The sequence below is a fragment of the Brachyistius frenatus genome, unplaced genomic scaffold, assembly GCF_029030835.1.
Source record: "Brachyistius frenatus isolate BFR_SWC_R1_liver_20210118 unplaced genomic scaffold, ASM2903083v1 Contig_26, whole genome shotgun sequence".
Classification (NCBI taxonomy): Eukaryota; Metazoa; Chordata; class Actinopteri; family Embiotocidae; genus Brachyistius; species Brachyistius frenatus.
Window position 1 is genome coordinate 642079 of NW_027210625.1, and position 22510 is coordinate 664588.

The 22510-nt window shown below is 40.8% G+C and overlaps 1 protein-coding gene across 1 annotated transcript in view; it reads left to right on the top strand.

Annotated features, from left to right (window-relative positions):
* The first annotated feature begins 2106 nt into the window (after positions 1–2106).
* The window catches only part of LOC138620722 (SLIT and NTRK-like protein 5), a 28475-nt gene continuing 8071 nt past the window's right edge, over positions 2107–22510 (top strand). The window contains exon 1 of the mRNA XM_069698132.1: positions 2107–2159. The gene's annotated coding sequence lies outside the window, so the exon portion shown is untranslated. The remainder of the gene's footprint in view (positions 2160–22510) is intronic.

Below are 22510 nucleotides of genomic sequence, written 5' to 3' on the forward strand. Positions count from 1 at the left end.
CAGATCCCACTACTTTCCCCGAGGTTTAATGGAGTAGGATCTGACAGTAGAATATTCTGAGTCTAACAGGGTGAAAATCTGTGAAACTGAGGAGAGTAACCTTTGCGCAGGCTTCTATGCGTGATATCTTTGCTTACTGACAGCCAGGAATTCAACTGCCAAAAACAAAAATAGTGCCAAGGACCTAAATGTCAGCTAATGCTGAATTTATTTGACACGTGTGTGTCAATGTTTTGTTTTTCATGAAGAATCATGAAGAAAATATCAAAATATCTCCTGCTTGACAAGAGGAAGTATTTCGTAGCTTTAACAATGAAGCAAGCCAGACCTCCATGTCACATTTACGGCGCACTCTACACTGGATTATTATAACATTGACTCGTTGCGTAACACAAACAAATACGTGTGTCTTGTGTCTTTGCGCGTTCTCGACGTGGCGTCGGGCCCACGCGCACCTGTGGCTTATTTACGTCTGAGACTCGGCTCAAAATCGCCAGTTAATCAGACACAAGTAATTAGGAATTGTTTGCACAGGCTGAGAGCAATTGTTTGCCCAGATGGAGAGCTCATACCTCCCAAAGTGTTACCTGCTCAGCGACACGCCGCATGTTTAGAATTTCCATCACAAATTAAATCTCGGTTTAGACCGTGATATCTCATTCCTCCCGACTCATCTTATCTCCTGTTCCCACTTAAGAAGTTGCCTCAGAGCGGCGATAAGCAGCAGAGGGAGAGGATCCTGCTCCTGACAGACATTTTTTTTTTTTTCAAATTCTTCCTGTTAATGTGGTGGCGAGGCATGTGATTATTTCGGCGATAGTCGTGAAGAGAACGATGGAAATGTGCCACAGGCAATTGACTTGTACATGCTGGATGTGCTGAATGGGACAAAAGCCAAAGACTTCTGACAAATGTAAGTGTTGTGATGACAATTTAAAAAAAAAAAAAAATGATGGCTGAAGATGGCATACGTATGGACTTATTTGCATAAAGCGTAAAATCGATTATGTAACGTATGTAGTGCATAAAGTGTGGTGGGTTAAAGACTGACGACCTCCGTGATTGCAGCGCAGCAAAATCTTTAGCATTATAAAGTGCATCGCCTTGCAAAGTGACTCCGTTCTGGTAGAATAAAAATATGGAATTTATAAGTGACACAATTGTCATTAGAATTACATCTCAAACTGCGACTAAAACGGATAATAAAACTGCAAAGACTAATAATGTCACGGTCTCTGCTGCTCCTGCGTGCTGCCTGCAACACCCAACACACCTGCTCCCACTTCCTCAGTCAGCACACCTGCAACCACTCAGGCCAATCACCTCGCTCCATACATGCACTTCCATCTTGCTGGATTTGTGTTTTTGTTTGCCCGGTTTAGTAAGTGGAACTGTAGCGTGTGCGTACAACTTTTGGTCAACCTCTTGCCTCCGCTTGCCAGCAACAAATGTATCCAATGAGAAAACCAAAGAAAAGCTTTCAGAAATGCAAATCACGTTTATTTATGCACGTCAATATGAGTTGACTCGTCGTCTGCGAAAACCGTTCATGTTTTCTGTGTCTCGTGAAGAGCTTTTCCAAGATTGAGAAAACAGCCGGGGCGATGTCACGTCACCGGCATCCGAGTTATCCCGGCTTGTGGTCGGCGGCTGCAAATGTATAGAGAAACTATAAATCAGAGGTGTTTACCAGGTTGAAAGAAAGAAACTACCAAGCTGAAGAATTGACCATCACATCCATCTCATTCTTTCATGATAGTCAAATGTGTGCAGGGTAAAAAGGATCTAATTTTATAAGGTGGTTCCAGTTGTGTCATATATCCCAAAATCCCAAGTTACCCCAGACGACTTCGCAGTCTGTCCAAGACACCCTTCGTTACCTCTTTTAATTCCTAACTTTATTTAATGTACATGAATGCATCTTGCCAGTTTGATTCTTAATTTACGACCTTTATTTGAGATTCAAGTTTTGTGAAAAGAACACCATGGCATCACAAACTATCACTGTTTCTGTATTGAAGCCACATCTTTCTATTTCTCTCTCTCCCTCTCTACCCTCCATCCAGATATTATTGAGCTTTTGGTAATTCCTGTTTCTATGGCAACATGAGTCAAGTCATCCTGTGGACGGCGGGGGGAGGGAGCGAGAGAACCAATGGGTAAGTATCTGGGTGTGCAGGCAGTTTTGAAGAGTTCACTTTTTGTCTTTCCAAAACTGCCATATTTCTTCTTTAATATTGTTTTAACCCTGAAAAGTTCGACTCGCATTCACACTGGCTTTGTCAATGACTAAATGTACAGACATGAAAAACAATAACAACCAATGCAACGTTGATTTTTTTTTTTTTTGTTGGAACGCTTCAGCCTTGCAAGGCCTTTTCCAAGATAATTATTCAGTTAAAAAAAGATGACACTTTATCAATTAAGAACTGGTTCCCTGATGTGACAGTCCAAATATGACCTAAAAAGTCTTTGAAAGGATTTGGATCTCAAAAGTGGGGCACGTGGAAGAAAGAAACAATCCCCCAGCCAGATGAAATCCACGAGGCGTTTGAGGCTCCCAAGTTTAGCTGCCAACATATTCTTAGGAATGCAACAAATATCGGCCGTGCTGCAAACAAGTCAGGATTTCTTTCTTTTTTTTAAAGCAATCAGGATTATTATGTGATTTTAGCAGTATCACATATCGGCCGCAATTTTTCACCCAGTGTTTATGTTCGAGCAGCTCAAGTTTGTCGTGGTGCATGTTTTCGCTGTCTTCCTGTCCTCAAATAACATGACACACTTCCAGATGCCTCCACATGCGCAATTGTCCCCAAGCCGACGGCATCTGACACTGTGAGTTCCTCATCTCCTAAAGGGAATAATTCATAATGAAGTTTCATTCTCCTGAGTGGTGGTGGAGTATATTCAAATACAGTCCCGCATGCAGGTTCATGCGATGTCTTATTACAGATAGGAGGAAATGATAATAAACATATATAAGGCGCACATTTAAAACAAGAGATTGAGCCTCAACATCATGCAGCTGCAGACATCTCAGATCAGAAAGTACCTTGGCCTTGTAGAGCCCAGCATGCAGCCAACATGTATTATATCCTTTAAAATAGTCGCTGAGTAGATTAAAAGCAAGAGGTGTTTCATAAAATCCTTGAAAACTGAATTTTCAGTGAATCAAGGATCAAGGTTTTTTTTTCCCCCCCTCTGACAGTTCTGAACACATTTGCCTGAGCCTGGAGGGCCTCAAGAGCACTACGGCAACACTAATGCCAGCTGATAACACATCAGGGCTTAATGGCCGCACAGTGACGTTTAAGAAAAATGCTCATATTGTAACATTTTCGTTTGAGTTTTGTTACATTTGCCGCAGCTGGACGTCAGGAATGCCAGGTCGAGTCAGTTTCTGTTTTCAGACAAATTTTGTTTCTCTATTTTCTCCGCCGTCCAAGGATAGTCGGTACAGTAAATGAATGGATGACCAAATGATGCCCAATTTGTGTGCATAGAAGTCCATTTCACCCAAAATGGAAATATAATATAATACGAGCAGGGAAAAGGTTAAATAATACTGAAGCAGGGCTACTTAACTGTTTGGTCCAAATTAGAAACTTACCTGGGGCTACACAAGAAGACTTTGTCAATTAATAGCTACAAATAACAATTGCAGTAGAATGTCAATAGATAGCTATGTATTCCTTACACTAAAAAAATGTTGGTTTATTACTTACTGTTTCTGGCAGAGTAAATAAATAAGATACGTCCGTTCATTTTGGAATTGGTGATTTTTACAATCACCGTTGTCTTCGAGAGACACATTTTGAAGCTCGTTGTTTGCTTGGCTCACTTTAGTATTTCTGTGCCCCCCCCCCCCCCTCCGTGTCCTCCGGTTTCCACCCTTCGTTCCTCCCGATGGCAAAAATGCCACATTCGAGGTTTAGAAGCAGCAGTTTAAAAACCATTGGGTGGGTTGCTTCTCGGGCTTGACTTGAGCGAATGCGTGGTGGGTGGAATTCTGTTGCAGTCACTAGGCACATACGGCCACAAAAACAGACACACACTGGGTTCCCCTTATACTCCCACAGAGATTGCCACCTAGATTACTTAAGATGCACACTCCTACTTACTTACATCCTCATATGTCTGTGATGCAGTTGTCTCTAAACGGCTCAGAGATATGTACCTTAGATGTATTTATCATATCACACATGCCAGCCTGATCTGCAGGCAGCATCTTGCGGGCCATAGACAACTTCAAAGGGGCCCTGCCTTGGCTGCAGGCCGCGACTTGAACAGGCTTCCATTCAAGGAAACATTGAGGTGAACAAATAAATTCATTTTTATAAATAAAGTACACTCTGCATCAAGTCATGCCAAAAGATGCATGTTAAGGAGTTCTGGAAAGCAAATAGGCCATATTCCATTATTGCTTAGCAAATATAGATAGATAAATTTGCAAAAGTTTTAGGTAGTTCAGGTTTTTGCATCTTTAGGTATCATGCACATTTAATCCAAAACAGTTTCAGGCTTGCTTACTGGTACTAAGCGGAAGTAGAGCAGTTCATTCCCTTCAAAAGAAAATTCTTGCAGGGTATATTTAACTGAGGTCTCATGAGTGTTTTAATTTCCTTACTGCGATAATTGTGTTGATTCTACTTATGTATTCTTTTCCCAGTGAATAAACATTGATATGTCGACATGTAAATAAGAACTGAATGAAGACGATTCAAGTGATCAATGTCGTTCGTTTGCAGTATTAGAAGTACTCGTCTTTGCACCTTTATTGCCAACATGTCATGTATATCGGGATACATTATTTAGATAATGGCATGCAATCCATTGTTTGTTGCATTTTCATTTGGTTAGTTGGTGAGACTATGTTATAATTCAATCTCAATATGCAAAGGCAGGCGATGGGGACTGCTCAACAAATATTGCATGTCCAATATTTGTTGATGGATGGATGAATGAATGAGGATCATACATTTTTAATCACTTTCCGAATTGGACAAGGCACAGCTGGGTGACCTGCAGCACCTTCTGCATGCTTCCACAAATGGGGAATGATGCTGTTTCCTGGTGGCAGTCAGTGACGGTAAACCACCAGTACATTCTTAGAGGGGCAGTGTGTTGGATTTAATGGTGTCTGGTGGGAAAACTTGCGAATTAATGAACACTCCTTTACCCTCCCTTTACAAGCAAGTAGGAGAATGGCCTAAAGGCAGAAATGCCTCTGTAGGACCAGTGTTTGGTTTGTCCCTTCTGGGTTGCCTTATAAACATGGTGGTGCAACATGGTGTCTCTGTGGAAGAGGATTGTAGTCTGAAGTGATTATACAGTGATGAAAAGATCAATTTGAAAGTATGTGCAATTTCTTCCAATTCTTTTCCCGATTTCTTCTTTCTTCACACTGAACCTTTTAACCTCAAAGAACAAGCAATAGAAGTCTAAGTTAATTTTTGCAAGACCTAATTTAAAGTTTTCTCAGAGAGCAAATGTCAAAAGCCATTGTGCAAGTGTTCCCTGCAATATGCCCCGCTATTCATTTGCTCTAATGTAGAACAAGTGGTCATTTGGGAGCTGTGTGTGCACATTTCCGTCGCACGGCGTTACTCATGATGCTCGCTGCGGCATCATGGAGGTCACATTACACCAAAGGTAGATCTTTAGATAACACCCAAATTGGAAGCAGTTGCAGCCTGGCAAAGCCGTTGGTAAAGATGACATAGATATTAATGGTGGCACTAATGAACATAGATGATGCATACGAGAGAGACCTTGTCTTTGTGTTTCCTTGGCGCCTGCACTGCGGACACCAAAGGACAACCCCGATGAAGGATAAGAAAGAGGAGAAGGAATAAGTGTTTCTCGTTTATTATGATATTAGCCCCGGCCTTCAAACCACCTTCTGCCCTCTGGTCTCTCTACATGTCTCTTGCAATGATTGTTTATGAGTTATTGAATGCAATGTCAGACTCCTCCAGCATGTGACATTCATATAATTTTGCACTTTATGTAGTTCATCTATTCTGGTTCCTGACAAAATAACAAAAATGGTGCATCATTAATGCTATTTGAATTTTGTATTAGGTGAGGGCAATGGTTTTGTCTGAGATGAAACACAGCAGGAGTAAGTCAGGCTTAAAATCTTTTAAAAGTTAATCCAATTTATTGCCAATGGTAGCAGCCGCTAAATCCCTGAGTAGTTAAAAAAAATCTACCAGCTGGCCATGACCAATGCTTCACACCCCAAAAATGCTTAGTCACCACACACACACAAAAAAAACGAGCCTCCTATTATTTAACTATAGAGATTAATCACTTTGTTTCATAACAAGCATAACTTCTCCACGACTCTGAAAGGAAATAGGGAGGGAAATTACAGCAGACGGGTTATTCTTGACATCCTGTGATAGCAAGTTTACAGTCTTTTACCCTAAATCCCTGTGTGATATGTGCTTATCCTTTCATCCTCTTTATTCTTACTCCCCCTCAGCTCGCTACTTCCCTTATAATATTGCCCTATCGTTTTCCCTCCGCTCTTTACTTCCCTACACCTTCTTTTTTCTTTTTTTCCCCATTTCCATCCACCTTACTTTCCATTACTCCCATTTCTCTCGTCCTTAAAGTCTTTCTTCAAGTAATATTCTGCAGCATTTGTGATGAATCAGTAAGACACCTTTCTGTGGTGTTTTTGCATTGCACATCCTAGAGATTACTTGTCGGTATAGCAGTGCGGGAGACCGGATTCCTTCTAGGTGCCGTATTATTACCAATAGGGTCCAACCTATATGACTCACATGGACTCAGTTTGACTAAGATGATCAAAGTTGCTCTCACAATCATTGTGTTTCTGCTCGACCAAGAGCTGTGCAAAACTTTAAAGGCACTTTAGATGTTTAAATTCTTATTCATCATGCGATGCCATCTGGGAGGCATCGCATTGGTCCCAAATTCATTCTGAGGCAATGCGTTGAATCCTAACACACAGCCAGAGCCGTAAAGAGCTATCTAAAGCCACAAGAAGAACAAGGAGTCCTGCAGCAGATTATACAACCGTGTACCTTGAAAAATGGTGTCAGGTGTACCAAAAGAGAACTTTCAAAGATTTATTGATCCGATATAGTTTGTTTCTTTTTACTGCAGTTTGTATGAAGTCAATTGATCATTTAAAAAATGAATTGTGAGAGCCTCCTTGTTTACATATAGTGCCCTAACACTTTACTGTCAGTGTCGGAGCTGTGAGGCTTCCATCCTCATCGCGTACCTGTTTCCACTTTGCCATCAGCCTCTTCTGCAGAAATACTCTTCGTCTGTTCTCATGTCATTCGTAGCATCTCTGGTTTTACATTCCTTTCCCGTGTTTGTACCCTGACTGGACTTCCCGGGATTAGATTGTTTTCCTGTGAACTTTGTGAAAGGTTGTTAATTTACCAAACGTGTTAAAGCCGTTGACGTGAAAAGGTCACGGCTTGAAGTAGAAAAGCTCTCGGAGCTGGCTGTCGGCTGAGCTCAAATATTGATTCTTGACCTTGGAAATAGTCTCACACACACACACACACACACACACACACACACACACACACACACACACACACACACACACACACACACACACACACACACACACACACACACACACGAATAGGTAAATACAAAATTATTGTCCACTTTGTAGCCTCTTTGGAACCTTTGAAACACATCTCTGGCCTTCATTGGGAAGGAAGTTCAAGCATTCATATTACTTGTTACTGTAGTTTCTGTATTGTGCTCAGAATATAGTCAAAATGTGGATTACTTACAGAAAGTAGTGTGCCTGAAAACCTTCTCTGTAGACACAGGAAGCTGCTGCTGCTCAGATAATGTCCCGCTTATATTTATGTAGATATATTTAATCAAATGGAATCTATTAATTAATCAGATACTGGAACCAGCTATGTTTTTTTTTTTTTTTTTTTTTTTTTTAAACAACAACAACAAAAATCACTTAAAGCCATTTCCATCAAATTAGAAATTAATGAAACTATTTTGAGCAGCGCTGAACACAAAGATATACTCGGTTGTACCTTCAAAGGGGTGTAACATGCACAGAAATGTATGTTTTGGGGTTATAGTTCAGGATGTTTTCTGTACTGCAGAGAAGACAAAAGAAATGCATAAAGAGCATTCTTGCAAAATGCAACATTCAACAGTGTTTCAGTGGTCATGATTCTTAATGTAACAGTTAAAGATCAAGGCAAATACATCCTTATTCCCCTAATTGTCACTTTTACTATTATGTAAAACAAAAAAAAGGAAATCTTAACATTTGATAGGTTAAAACTTTAAACATTTTTGTTTTAGCAGTTTTCCTTGGATAAAATATTAAACAGTGAAGCAACTCATCAGTGTTAGCTCTTATGTCTGCTTTTCTGTTGACTTCTAGCTGCGGATCTCCACTTTCCTCGCCAGACGCTGTTCACTTGTCTGTGTCTTTGCTGGCCAGGTTACCTTTACTCAGGAGACTGTTGAGCTTCAAACATACCGTCAATATGGAGCCACCGAACCAAGGTCATGAACTGCAAGTCGTTAAAAAGCTTCCTCGAAGTGCCGGCTTGCGCGTCCATTCTCAGTGGGTTCGGTACTACGATTGACCCTTTCTCATCACATCAATCGTTTGCTTGAGTATTCATGTCAAAAGTATCGCCGATTGCGGGTTTAAAATTCAAGTTCCTCTTCCTCCTTTTCACTGGCACACCCACACCTTCACCCCCACCCGTCACCCCCCGCTCGCACACTTTCTTGTAATGTGCAATAAGCAGACGCTCTGTACCATCTTCACTCAAATCATGCTGTGTTTGGTGAGCTGCCGTTGTACCCAAAATAGTTGTTGTTCTCCTCAGCATCCGATTGTCAGGGCTTTGAATCATATCTCAGCTTCTCCAAAAACAGAAGGCGCAGCAGCGTCTTAAAGCATCCCCCTCCCACCCCCACCCCCCCCACCACCCTCACCCGAACTCAAACATCAAGCAAGCAGAAGTGTCCTACTTAAAAAAAAAAAAAAGAAAGGGGGGGAGAGGGGGAAGCGACATGAAAACCCAAACGGCCTCCCAGAGGAAAGAACAACAAGGATAAGAAGACGGAGGATGAAGCAGTGAGACCCCATATACAGATACACACTGACGTACGCGAGCATGTGCATACACAGCAAGACCCCTACAGGAGAGTCTCTTGGTGTGTTTTTTTTTTTTTAAATTTTTCACTATTGTTAAACCCCTCAGTCCTCATGATTCACAACGCGTGAGAGCACGGGGTGGTGGCTGACAGGCCTAAGATGAACCAGTCCATACACAAACACGCAGCGGCTAAATAAAAGTGCACACACACACACACACATGCACAGGAGCAGAAAGAGAAACTAATTAAAATCACACCAACACACACACAATGACCAGCTCTGTTAATTATGATACTGCTGACAGAAGTGCCTCTTCAAAAATAGTACACACCAGAGGTGCAGTATTTCTCCAGCCTGCAGTCAGTGCATGTTGAGTACTTGAAAAGTTACGATACACATGTTCATTTCCTTTTCCATTATGCAATGCAATATTAAACTAGTGTAAATAAACTGAAACCAAATTCAATTGAGATAAAACTGATTTAATATACTGGAAATACATTTTAGACGTATTGAATGCATCCCCTGTGGTACAGTGTGACATACTGCATTACAGCTAGGAAACAATAAACCTATACCCTGCAAAATACATTTAATATGTTTTGCAGAAAATGTTTTTGCTGCCTGGAATACATTTGGTAGTATTTTGTTTTCTAATTTGAAAAAAAAAAAAATGACAGTCTTGCACTGTGCAGAAGTTTGAGCTGGATGGATGGATGGATTAGGGATGAAGTGCTGGGGTAATGAATGTGATGTGGTTCCCCCGAAGGAATAGGCGGCGTAAAATGTAAATATAAAAAAAAAAGACTGAGTATTCGACCTTTTATTTTTTTAAATGTATTTATTTTTTCTCTCATTCATTTCGGTTAACATTCAGGAGCTCAACAAAGGAGCCTCAACTCTCTTGTAATAATGTTTATGTCTTCCTGCCTGTAGTGACCATGACATAATGCACACAGGAGACGCGCCTTGTGGCGAAGACGCTGTACGTTGTATCAACTCTTGTTCGAGCTGAACTTTTTGAGTCCCTGTTTTTTTGAACTTGAGATGAGTTTCGTAACCCTCACTGAGTGGCATGTCATCCTTTATTTGAACTTGAAAAAGACTCAAATTTGAGATTTGAAATCTGATAATGGAATTCATTCTGATAAGAAATACAAACAGACAATGAAAATAAATACAAAATTGTGATTAAAATGCTGATAGCAGCGTTTTTTTTTTTTTTTTTTTTTTTTTTTGCAGCTTTGCAGTCTTAAGAAAAAAAAAAAAAACACTCCTGGTGATAATAGACCACAATCAAAATGGCTCATTTTTGGTAGCGCAAGTGTACTTCTGTGGGCTGCATCAAGGTCAACATGAGCCGTAATGGTAAATCAATACTTCACAACTCCCACTCACTTGTGTTGTGCTCTCTGCTGCTTTTTTTTTTTTCCTCTCCTCAATGCGTTTTGTCTTTCTCGTACAAACAAGTGATCTTTCAAATTCCAGAGATGGCCTCTGAGGAGGCAAAGTCAAAAACAACTTCATTCTCTCCCGGGAACACTGATGATCTTTAAAAGCACACACACACACACACACACAGGGGCAGACGAGAACGTGATTGATACTGCAAACGCAGCAATGCTCGTCTCCCACGTAATGGAGATTTCAAACGATTGCGTTTGCCGCTGTCCGATAAATTCACCTGCAGTGGAGCTGGAACCGCAGTGGTGCTCTGATATCGCAGTAAGGATGAAAAGGAAATAGTTTGATCACAAAAAAAAACCCTACATTTTAAATGTAGAACTTTATTGAGATAGAGGAAACGTTCTTTCGGCAGAGAGGAGTAAATACAACTGTAACGATGTAGGCGAGCGAGCTGCATAGACGAGCTGCAGCAAAGCGCTGGAAGATTGTTATTTTTTATCAACCGCAGTTTAAAACTGACATTCAAACTTGTTACACCAATTAGCACATCCAGTCCTGCTTGAAGCAAATGACCCGACGGGATGACAAAGCCGCGGACGGAGGAGAGCTAATGGCCATTCCCGTTCAAACGCTCCACGCCTCCTATGTCGGCACTCTCGGTGTACACAGAAAACGAAAACAGGCAATTACCTGTCTCCGAGGACCGGCTGGAATCAATCAAGTGTTTTCTGAAAGTTAGCGTGTTGGTGTTGGTCAGAGAAAATTGCAGGATCTGAGGAGTTTAGATCTTCAGGTGATTGATTACACAGTCCAGACGCGGGGAGCTTTGGAGCATTAGCCAGTGGTATTCACTGATGCTAATTGAGCTTTAAATGATCGCTCCAGTTTTGTTGCAGGCCTGCCGGTTTTAAATACTGCACGGTAATAGCTTATGTAACACTCCTGCATGGCGCCTATTGATCCCACAGTAGCGCTTGCAGACATTTCTTTAATTTTTTTTTTTTTTTAATGTTGAACAACCTCTCTGGCCGTCTAATTCTTTTCTTGGTCCTTTCTTTTTCTCTGCGTGTCCATGTTGCTTTCATTAAGGTCACACGTCGCAGGCTGGCTTAACCTTACGAAGTACTTCAGGCGCCGCACAGGTTAGAACTGCTTTTCGGATCCCTCACCGGCGTCCCACTTCCCACCTTGACCAGGCATGAGCACAAGGGCTTAATTTCACTCTCCACGGTGGCGGGTTCAACTGGCAAAACATAATCTTTCTTACTCAAGTTGGCGCTGCGTCCAGCTTCCAGGAAATAGCCATTGCCCCATACTCTGACACTGACTAAAGCTCTCGCCTTGTCCAGGAGAAACAACCTCGAACAGTGTCAGAATCTCGCTGAAGTACTGCGTGACGGGATTTTAGCTTGATTTTAACCATTGCAGTGGTGACTAAAGCGTTTGCACGTTTTCCCCGTAGACGTACGCATTCACTCGTATACTCGACCTGAATTTACTCGACCGCTGCAGATACCGGCTCCCATACGTAGTCGCTGACCTCAACGCTTCCCACGCATGTGCGACTGCTGCTGGTATCAGAGACCACAGTGCCAGGGTCAGATCTGCACAGTCGAAGCTTGCAAGTCTGTTAGCCTGCGGATACTGTTTCTGAGTGCCTGTCGACTTTGGCGAGACTCATCTCAACAGTTGCCGGGCAATTGTATTGTTTCATTATGTGTGTTGATTAAGTTTTTTTGACCCGATGCATTTCCTGTTTTTTCTACTGGTTGAAAACAAAAACAAAAAATGTGGATGTTAAAAAAGACTGGATCCCACACTCTTTTTATTAACTGTGGATGTACAGTTGGATGTAAAAGTAAGGAACATAAAGGCAGGTTAGGACATAGACCAACAAGTAGTTTTTACATTATTACTATTTTTCAGACACCTTTGTCTATCAAACCCCCCAAAATCCACAGAGACATAGACAACCCTGGTGCCCTCAATAGAAGCTGCAGCCCTGTGGCAGGCAAATTGTAATTTGTTCGCTGTCTTGAGATAACCAGTGTCTCCAGCACATGGGTAATGTAAACTCAACAACTTAAAGACCCAAATGAATAAGTTGTTCATCAAAGCTCTTAAGCACTAAAAAGCCCCTAGCAATAAGAACAGTATCTCCAGTGAATGAGCTTCTGGAATCAGCACTGACTCATTCTTTTTTTTTGCTTGAGCTTGAGAATAATTTCTTTAAAATCATTTGGTTTTCTTTTTTTTATTCCTTTCCCAGCAAAGTTCTGTGTAAAAGTATTCTTTGGAGGAATTAGATTGAACTTTTAACGCAAGCTTGTGATATTAACTTAAAATAATGACTCGTCTCTCCCATTTTCAGTGTAAAACACTCTTTTAAGAGCCCCACAGAGTAAATAATTTAAACCCTGCTACCACTGTTAACCTAACAGTGTTGCAGTAAATCCCCCAAAAAATGTTTACCGTGCCTGTCCATTTACCCAGATGGAAATAGTCGTTACAAAACATCAAGTGGTCTCCAGGAGCATCCATTAAAGAGCTGTCCAATTAGACTGTGGTCTGGTATTGCATATTAGTGCTACTAGCTGGTACTTACCTCCCATTTCCACTGGGTCTTTCAAAGAAAATCTTCATCTGCCGCACATGTGGTCATCACTGAGGCTAAGGACCATTTATTACATTTCATGAAGATGTGTTAATCTACTGGAGAATCATTTTCACCTTTTCCGTAATGACTCATGAGATAGTCAAGAAGGCTTGACTAATTTGCACCAGATAATAGATTTTTATCCATTTTAGCCTCTCATTTTGGTAGCGCTCTTCGGCAGAATGAAGGAAAGGAAAGGAGGAAGGAATCTGTTAATGGATTCATCAGGTTGCGGTTTGGTGAAATCCCTCTTTTCAGCTGCGTGCTGCTTGAAATTCAGCTCCCTGCCTCTAATTGTATGAAAGAAATGATTTTGTTGCTCAGACAAGGTACAACAAATGACAGCGTCTGACAACTGTTCATTTCGGAAACATCGATTTTGTGTCACAATTTGCATATTTAATTAGAAGCAGAACAAACAGGGTGCAACAAACATTAGCACTAATGAAGGAAAGACAGATGGCATCCATGATGGTTATCACTGTCTACCTGTCTTTGCCAAACTTTCTCCTTCTTTTTCCCCCCACGATCTCTTGTATCACTCAGCATTTCAGGTGTCCACATGATAAATAACGACATTATATCCATTAACCAGTTGTGAGCCACAGTGCCAATATAATCCATGAAGAGTAAATCAAGCTACAAGAAACTCCCCCTTTTCAACAGTTCCCTTTCTTGCTCACTTTGTTCTCATTAATTTTCCCAAAGAGGCCTGTCAGCTTGGATAGCACATTATCCATTCTTCAACACGTCATACTCAGGCAGCGCCACATATTGGCAAAAAGAAAAGGTCAAATAAGAACATTTTGTGTTTGCAACCTAAAGTGTGCCATTCAGCATTTTAATTAACAAGCCCGGGCCAATGAAAAATGAATGAGTAGTAAAACAGGCTTTGTGTAGCCCTGAGGAGTACAGCGCAGAGACATAATGATAATGTTCCAAGTCCCCAATTACAATGAAATAGCTAGCTAGGGATACCAAGTCAGAATGGATGAATGACATAGCAAACAGTCACTGTGTAAAGGCTTGGTGAATGTTCAACTTCACAGCTGCCTGTCGCACGAGATGAATGGCTTTTGTTTCTGTTCGTTCACTCAACGTTGTAACTTCTTTCATCAAACATTTAAAAACTTAGGGCTGTGGCTTTTTGAAATGAGAATTTTCGACATGAACGAAAGCAATGCCGCACGAATTTGTCATGAAAGAGACTGAGAAGTCTCAGCACCTTTGACAGCTCCGCGTTGACGTAACGCAGTATGAAAAACTGACACCCTGTTCTCATCTTCACCCCGTTTCACCTTTTCAAGATATTTAGACTCCATTTATTGACACAATGCTTCTGCCTCAAGTAAAATTAACAACCGCATACTCGCAAGTCTTTTCAGACATTTTGAGAATCCATATCACAGCTTTTTGGCCAAAACTGGTGACAGCTTATGCACACCCAGAAACAATGTGTTGAAATGAAGCGGCAACCCACCCATTGGTTTGTGAATGGCCGTTTTGAACCCTCCAATCTGGCATCTTGGTGATTGCCAAGGATTTCTGGAGCCAGAAATGACCATATTTGATTTCCAACCAGGTACGCCCCCAAGCATAGCTCTCTTTGGGGCCTAATATCTCATTTATGATGGAGTTATTCTCAGAAGGACTACCACAATTTTGCTAATGACATCATAAATGTATTTACTTAGTCTTACATGAAAGAAGTTGCATCCGCCCTCTGCTTCCACCGGCCAGAAGAAAAACAGACACACAAGCGTGTGGTATATAATGAAATGTGCAATTTAACACAACGATATGTTGTCCTAATTGTACATTAACATATGGAGAACAACTCTTCCAGCAGTGACCTGCACTCACAGGTACATTCACCCAGAGAGGCAGGGCATGGCCGTTTTTTCTGTTTCTCAGAATAGCTAAGGTGTAAACCCTCCTATATGGAGGTATTACTGTCAGAGAGGACGCAGGAACTCCTGAATGCTTCTTCCCAACTGTGCTCCTCACTGAGGACAGCTCATTGTGGAGTGGCTGAAAAGGGCTGTCCATGGTGGTGCAGAGCTCTCTGTCCAGAGTCACATCACCCCAGTGACACTTTGCACAGGTGTGACTGTGCAGCAGAATATAACTGACAATGTTATTGCCACGGGAATTGCCCGTTACAGGGAAGATGAATTCATTGGGCTTCATGAACTTTCTTTTTTTTGTTTGTTTTTGTTTGTTTTGGGTCAAGGCTGCAGCCTATCCCAGCATGCCTCTGGCTCTTGGCAGACAGCGGGGAAACACCTTCAAGAGACGAGCTGTCCATCGTATGCTTTACACAAATATACAGGCAATTGTTCTCATGTCTGCAACACACTTGACGTGCCTTTACGAAGTCAGCGGAAGCCTCACACCTGCAGGGAGAAGCTGCAAGCTCACTGCCAAGAATTGGACATTGAAAAGTAGCCTTTTTTTATTGTAAATGTGAGCTGCTTTATTGCGTATTCTAAGTGATCTGACCGAACTAGGTGCTTAAAGTCCTTTATTTACCATAATGAAATGGCAAAAACATGTTGCCAATGTGTTGTAAGACTTTGGTCAACCAGTAATTAGTTGCTGTTAAAGCAAATCAGAATATCCCAAAGTTTTAAATTCGTTTTGGGCCACATTTCCCAAGAAATATATCCCTGTGTGTGTGTGTGTGGGGGGGGGGGTGTTTGCTGATGGTACTGAAGTCGTATTTGCTGCTGAGAAAAGGCAATTCTTTGCTCAACAAAGATAACTCTGTTCGGAATCAAAGTCCAGAGAGAAATGTCAGTAATGGAGGAAACCGTTCGGTGACTGATTATGACACCATATGCTGTCACAGCGGTGACACCCAGACCGAAAGGGCCCTCATGGCTGACAAATGATCTGATGAGTGTTTCACTTCAAACAGGAAGTGACTAGAATGAAGATCAGATTTGAGCTGCAACAACAGCTTTAGATTTACTGTTCTCTCGCAGGCTGTACATCTTTATCTCCTTCTCCGCTTTACCCACAGAGTGCCCCAAAATGTTGGAATAACTCACGCAGACATGACTTCTCTATTTGAATTCATGTGTCATTCAACCTGTCCTTCATCTGCTGTTAGCCAATCTGCCCCCAACTACTGGCCGTCACTCAGTGGCTAAAGATTTATTCGGAACCTTTACTGAAGTGAAAGTACCAGTAAAACATGTAAACACAGTCTATTACAAGTAAAAGTCATGCATTCACAATCTCATTGATTAAAAGTAAACTACAGGAGGAAGGGGGTCAAAACTGTGGGCACGCTTCCCCGTTTGCTCAATAATATAATCAGTAATATTGATCATAAAGAAGAAATTCAATTTTTTGAAAAATAGTCTGAACTCGAGTTCACAACTCATCATTTTAATCCCTGTATCATCTCACTGTAATATACGACAAGTCTTGTTTATAATGATTAACACTTAACTCACAGCAACAATTTAAATCATGATTTCAGTATTGCTGGAAACTCTTAAAACTATCAGAACAGTTTTGCAGCCACAAATTAACCACACTACAGGTTCTCTGCCGCTCTCACTCACAAATGCACACTCACAGGCGTTTTACGCAAATACCTTTGCGTGTTTCTTATTTAAACCTGGTTCAACATCAACATAATATTTATTCAAGTCAGCTTAGTGATATCCCGGTGCAAATATCAATCTTTAATACTGACAAACAACGAACGTGTCGATTTTAGTGTCAACACCAAAACGGAGTGGAAACAACCCCTGCTGGCTCTTATTTAAAACTGGGCATGTTAGATGTAACAGACTCGTTTATTTCCAATTTAATTCATTATAAAAGCCTGCATGTTTGAAAATATTTCAAAGTGTTATTAAAATGAATTCAAAAGACTACAAGTCCACCTTTTGGTGGACTTGTAAGCTAAATAGAGGTCAATGGGCCCTCAACACCACTGCAAGAATGCCACAATACCACCAGACTGGAGAGACACCGAGTGATATTAAATCCAATGCTTTTTAATATTCTCTGCTTTATAGAATACATAAAATAAGGATTTAAGTCTGCAAAAAATACGAATAGAAATACAGGTGCAGTAAAAATGATTAATGACAGAAAGAGGAAAGCAGGTGTAATGGGTCCTCTTGTTGATCTCCCCCTGTGCCCCCCATACAACTTGCTATTGGTGTTTCCCCTTAAATCGCTGAGAAGAACACCTGAAGACAAATTCAAGGAACAAAAGCGAACAGCTGGTTCAAGGTTGAAGGCAGCACTTAATTCCCTTTGATCAATCAAAGTAAAACAACGAAAAACAAAATGGAGGCACCAAAGATGAGAACGGAAATACATTTTAATTTTTTTTTTTCTTTTTGGTTTTATCCCTCAACGCACAGATTTTCTGAAAGTAGGGCATAATGAAGAGCAGATTCTTTACTTTAATATAACAAGTGTTTATGCTAATAGAGGTGAGGAGGCTCTGCTTGATATAGATCATTGCTTGGGGATCAGTGCAATACAATCTGGGCAGAGGGTTAACTGGATATATTGTGGCCTTGCCATGTAAGGCAAATGCTTTGGGACTGCACTGGAGAAAAAAAAAAATGATGGAGCCTATAGTGTTCTGCTGTTTTGAACTCGCTTTCTGGTGAACTATATTTGGCTGCGCTTGCTCTTAACCTTTAGTCAATGATATAATTTGGGTAAGTGGTGTGTCTTTTAATTGCTAGACTTAATTTTAGAATAGCACTCGCTAATTGAAGCCATAAAAATGTCCTCAGGTGGCTCTGGCCAGCCATAAATGCACAGCATGCGTGCAGTAACTGGAGGGCAACAGTTTTACGACTGGAGCCAGTTGGGAGCGAGTTTAGTGGATTTTAGGCACTGTTACAAATGTTAAATGAGTTTCAAACTCGGTCAAATGGCGAATAAACTGTTCCATTTCAACACAAAGGTAATGCTTAACGTTGACCTGCATGCAGAACAATTTCCTTTCCGTCAAAACAGAGTCAACAAGCAAATAAACGAGAGATCCTTTCAAAGTAAATGTGAAGGAATGCTACAAATAATTTGTTTTGCCAACTCGAGCTAAAACGGCAAGCGTCACTTATGCTAAATATGTAAACATGCAGCAGCATAATGATGCATGTAATTATTGATATTATTAGTATGTCCTCACACTGTGATAGTTTTAATGGGTTTTTGAGTGAGCAAACTCCAACTGCAGCTAAATATGACCCAGAAAGCATACATTTCCTTTATCCACAGGAAAAAAAAAAGAAGCTATACCAAAAATAATGGCAATTATACAGTAGTACACGAGTAAATATGACATTGTTTTTATATTTTGTTGTCAGTTATGTGCATGCGACAATGCTAACCTCCTGTGACTTCATCTCGTGAATAAAAAAGACACCAAAACCATTGTTAAACGGGTTATTTTTGTTGGTATTTCAAACCCAAAGCACTTGAATGGATAATCAACCTTATTTACTTGCTGCCCTGTGAACAGAAGCTTAAGAGGAGCCCTTCTGGTCAGCATTACACCATCCCCCAATTTCACCTCAGGCTCTAGAAGTTGATGAGATACAGAATAATTCATCCAACTTTTGCATTTTTAATTAAAAATTAGAACCCCATATGTTATATGCCAAATTTACTCCCCGATGAAGGAGGGCCCTTTAAAAGCCTGAAATGGAAAGTGAAATAGCAAATAAAACACAGTGAGATTTCAAACTGTACAGATTCAAGCACACATCGCAGACAAATTATTACACGTTTAAATGTGGTATGGGTAGTTCATCAGTCGTAGGAAAGAAATTCAAAAGATGCAACAGACAAAGGAGGGCCGACACAGACTGCTTAATCATAGGGCCCAGAATTCTTTTCTACACCCCTGTGGTGAACTATATTTCCGCACACATCACGATGTTCAGCATTGTCATTGAGATGATGTTAGCATGCAGCTCAAATCGCTTCGAAGTCTAAGTATAGCCTCGCAGAAACATGACTCGAGACAAAAGAGCCATTTCAGACTCTCCTTCAGAGCTACAGACGGCATTAAACAGCTGGTTCCACAAGCCTTATGACAAGTGAATTCATCTTAATGTGTACAATCCACACAGTGCCCCTTTGATGCTGAAATGAGCTCGCTAATGTTGATAAGACATGCACGGCTAATGAAGAGCCTGTCTTACTTTTTTTTCTTTTTTTTTTTTACTTGCAGTGTGTGATTGCGACACATAATCCAATCAACCGCTCCAGCACAAATATTGTTATCCAGTCTGTAAATAAGGTATGTGGGCAAATTGTACAGCACATGTCTATGGATCACACATGCCAAATTAATAACTGTCTAGTGAGAGGTTTAGTATGTTGTAATATATTTGGCAGGACCAGTAATTATAAAACTAGGCCATATTGCAATGGGAGATAATTAACGTTAGCATGTCCCTGGGAGGTTTTTTTGTGGAGTGGGGGAGGCTTTGACACAGCCTATTCAATTATGTCCTTCCCTGTGGGTCCGGAAACCCAGAATATAGAATATCTAAATTAGGCACATGACAAATCTCTCACCGAGTCAGATTGAGCGGGTCACGGATGGCAAGGTGGCCGGCAAGTTGCGGAAGCACGTTGTGTTAAAAGGTCTCGGTGGATACGGAGGTTATAGAAAGTTGTCAACTTTTTGTACTGTGATAAGGTAGAGGAATACACACACACACATACCTTTTAAACTTCTCAAAGGCCTTCATCATTGAATACAAAAGTGAAATCTGTATTATTATGGACAGACATCCCTAAAAATGGTCTGGCAAGCATTTATATCAGTACGAATATTATCAGGTTTCCATTACGGAGGCGCAAGGAAATATATTAAAATAGGAAGTCAGGATACACGAGATCAATTAATGAGATGCCAGAGACCCCTCAAAATTGCCTATTGATTCCTCTACTGCGTACGTAGCGCTAATTGCATTGGAAATTCCTACAATGTCATGATCATAAGTTTGCTTGATGAAATTGGGAATGGCCTTCCAAATGATGCTCATGACTTGATGGGATTTAATAAGACTGCAATTATAGACAGGATGCAGGCGGTACACCTGAGATGTTGGTGCTTTGAAAATTATAGATGAAATTGGTTTCTAAATGGATGGAATACACGGCACAGTTAAGTGCAGGCAGGTGGGGGGGGTGGGGGCACTGCTATATTAAAAAAAGAAAGTTCAAGAGGACAGTGGTTAGATGTGTTGAAGACCAGAGAGGGAGTTTCGATGTTCCCCCAGATATCACATAAAACACATAAAATCTGGCGATTACTGTAGTTATAGAGTGGCAACCTCACATCACAAATGTTTCAAGGAAACAGCCCTTTCTTTTTTTTTTTCCTCTAACAAGCTGCAGCGAAAAGGCTATAAAATATGTCCTCCCTCTTCTGAATCTAGCACATCATGGACAAAGAAGTGGGTCACTTATATCAACACGGGAATTCAAGGCATCACACTTGACCCCCTATTCGTAGCCCCTTTCAACACCTGCACACCGGATGTCCTGCTAAAAATAATATATATGGCAACAGAGTTACATCTCACTGGGAGAGAGGCTCGACAATTACAAGCAAAGACACCATTACAAACAGCATTGTAGGTTAATGTATATGGGGTTAAATGGTATTGGTTATTTACCTGATGGTAAATGGCAAAAGTAACACCTCCTTTCCATTAGCACGCTCCCTGGGCATTAACATGTCCTACAGTCAGGAAGATCTAAAGATTGAGTGAAGAGAAATAAAACAAGTTACACGCTGATTACAATAAAAGTTAATTCTGTAAAGGACATTTTGATTTGTGTTCTGAATTCCTCTATCTTGGATTGTAAAAGAACATATTTTGGGAAGTACGTGTAAAGAATTTGGCTTTTATTGGGTCTTAAAATCTGATAAACTGGCTGATGTGTTGTCACTTGAGTCGCTGTCTGTTGGGTGCTGGAGAATTTGAAAATGAATATAATTTACTCTATCTTTTACTCTGCTATCTCATCAGTAGTGATTTTTTTTTGTTTTATTGATTTATATATTTTGTATATTTACTTCAAACAAAGTGCTGTCCAAGCCCTGATGGCAGGACGTCTTCATTATTTAAATATCAATAGGCTGAGAGGGATTTTGTGGGAAAGCCACACATTATGAGTGTTAATGTGCGTGTAGGTTAGATGTAGGTGTCAAGATGAGAAACAGTTAATGGCCTTGTATTCTATCTTTTATGAGAGTTGCATTAAATGTGACACCGCAAGGACTGAATCAATTTAGTGGCATGATTGGTGGATTGACACCAGCACAGAGCAACAAAACGCTTCCACTTCTCCGTCCTATCCATCCTCGCTTGTCTCATTAGCCTTCATTCCATTACCGGGCCAAAAACTACATCCAGGGTTGTTTATGTAAAGCAATTCTCCACTGCATCTTGTTATCAACAGAGGAGATGTGCCAGTTACATCGCACTGTCAAACCGAAATTGTTTTTTAATTCCTTATTATCAGCATTTTGAATGGATCCTGGCCCCTGAAAGACCCCGTCCTAGACCTGCCGAGTTATGACGGAAATTGCGAGCAACACCAATTGGCCTCTGGACACGCAAGCCAGATGAGACCTCACAAGTTAATCACAGCACAATGCGTGTCAGCCTCTCTTCTGACAAAAGAATTTGCCTTCTATTAAGGCACACGCTCCAAAATGTTCTCTGGCGTCATGAAGGTCTAGTTTGGAAGATTTCCGAAAGATAGAAAGGTTTTCTTGAATCGTAGCTTTAATAGCTTTACAGCCAACGCAGCTTTTGTCAGTTGAGAGGAGCACCTATTGCTAAATCAACGGAAATGAGTTCGTGAGATCAAACTGCTTCAAAATATCAGGCCCAGTAAAGAAAACTATTCAGACGAAGTGCACATTTACCCAGTCATATTTAGAACAATAAACAAGTCGGCACACTAAACCCCTCGCTGAACTCCATCCGTCAAGCACAACTGTAAAATTAAATGTCATTTCTGGAAGATTTGTGCTAAATATACCACTGTCAAATGACAAAAAACAAAAAAAAAAAAAAAAAAACATGGTGCTGCGGCGTCGTGTTGTACTGTATATCCCCGATGAGATGTTTTCTTTCAGGCACATTTCATTATTCCCACTGCCCACTTGCTTTTGGCTCCCGGCCTGTCTACCAGAAGTCTTTTCTCTTTGATATCACAGACAACCGAGTCCAAGAAAAAAAAAAAAAAAAAAAAAAAAATCCCAATTTGCACGAGAG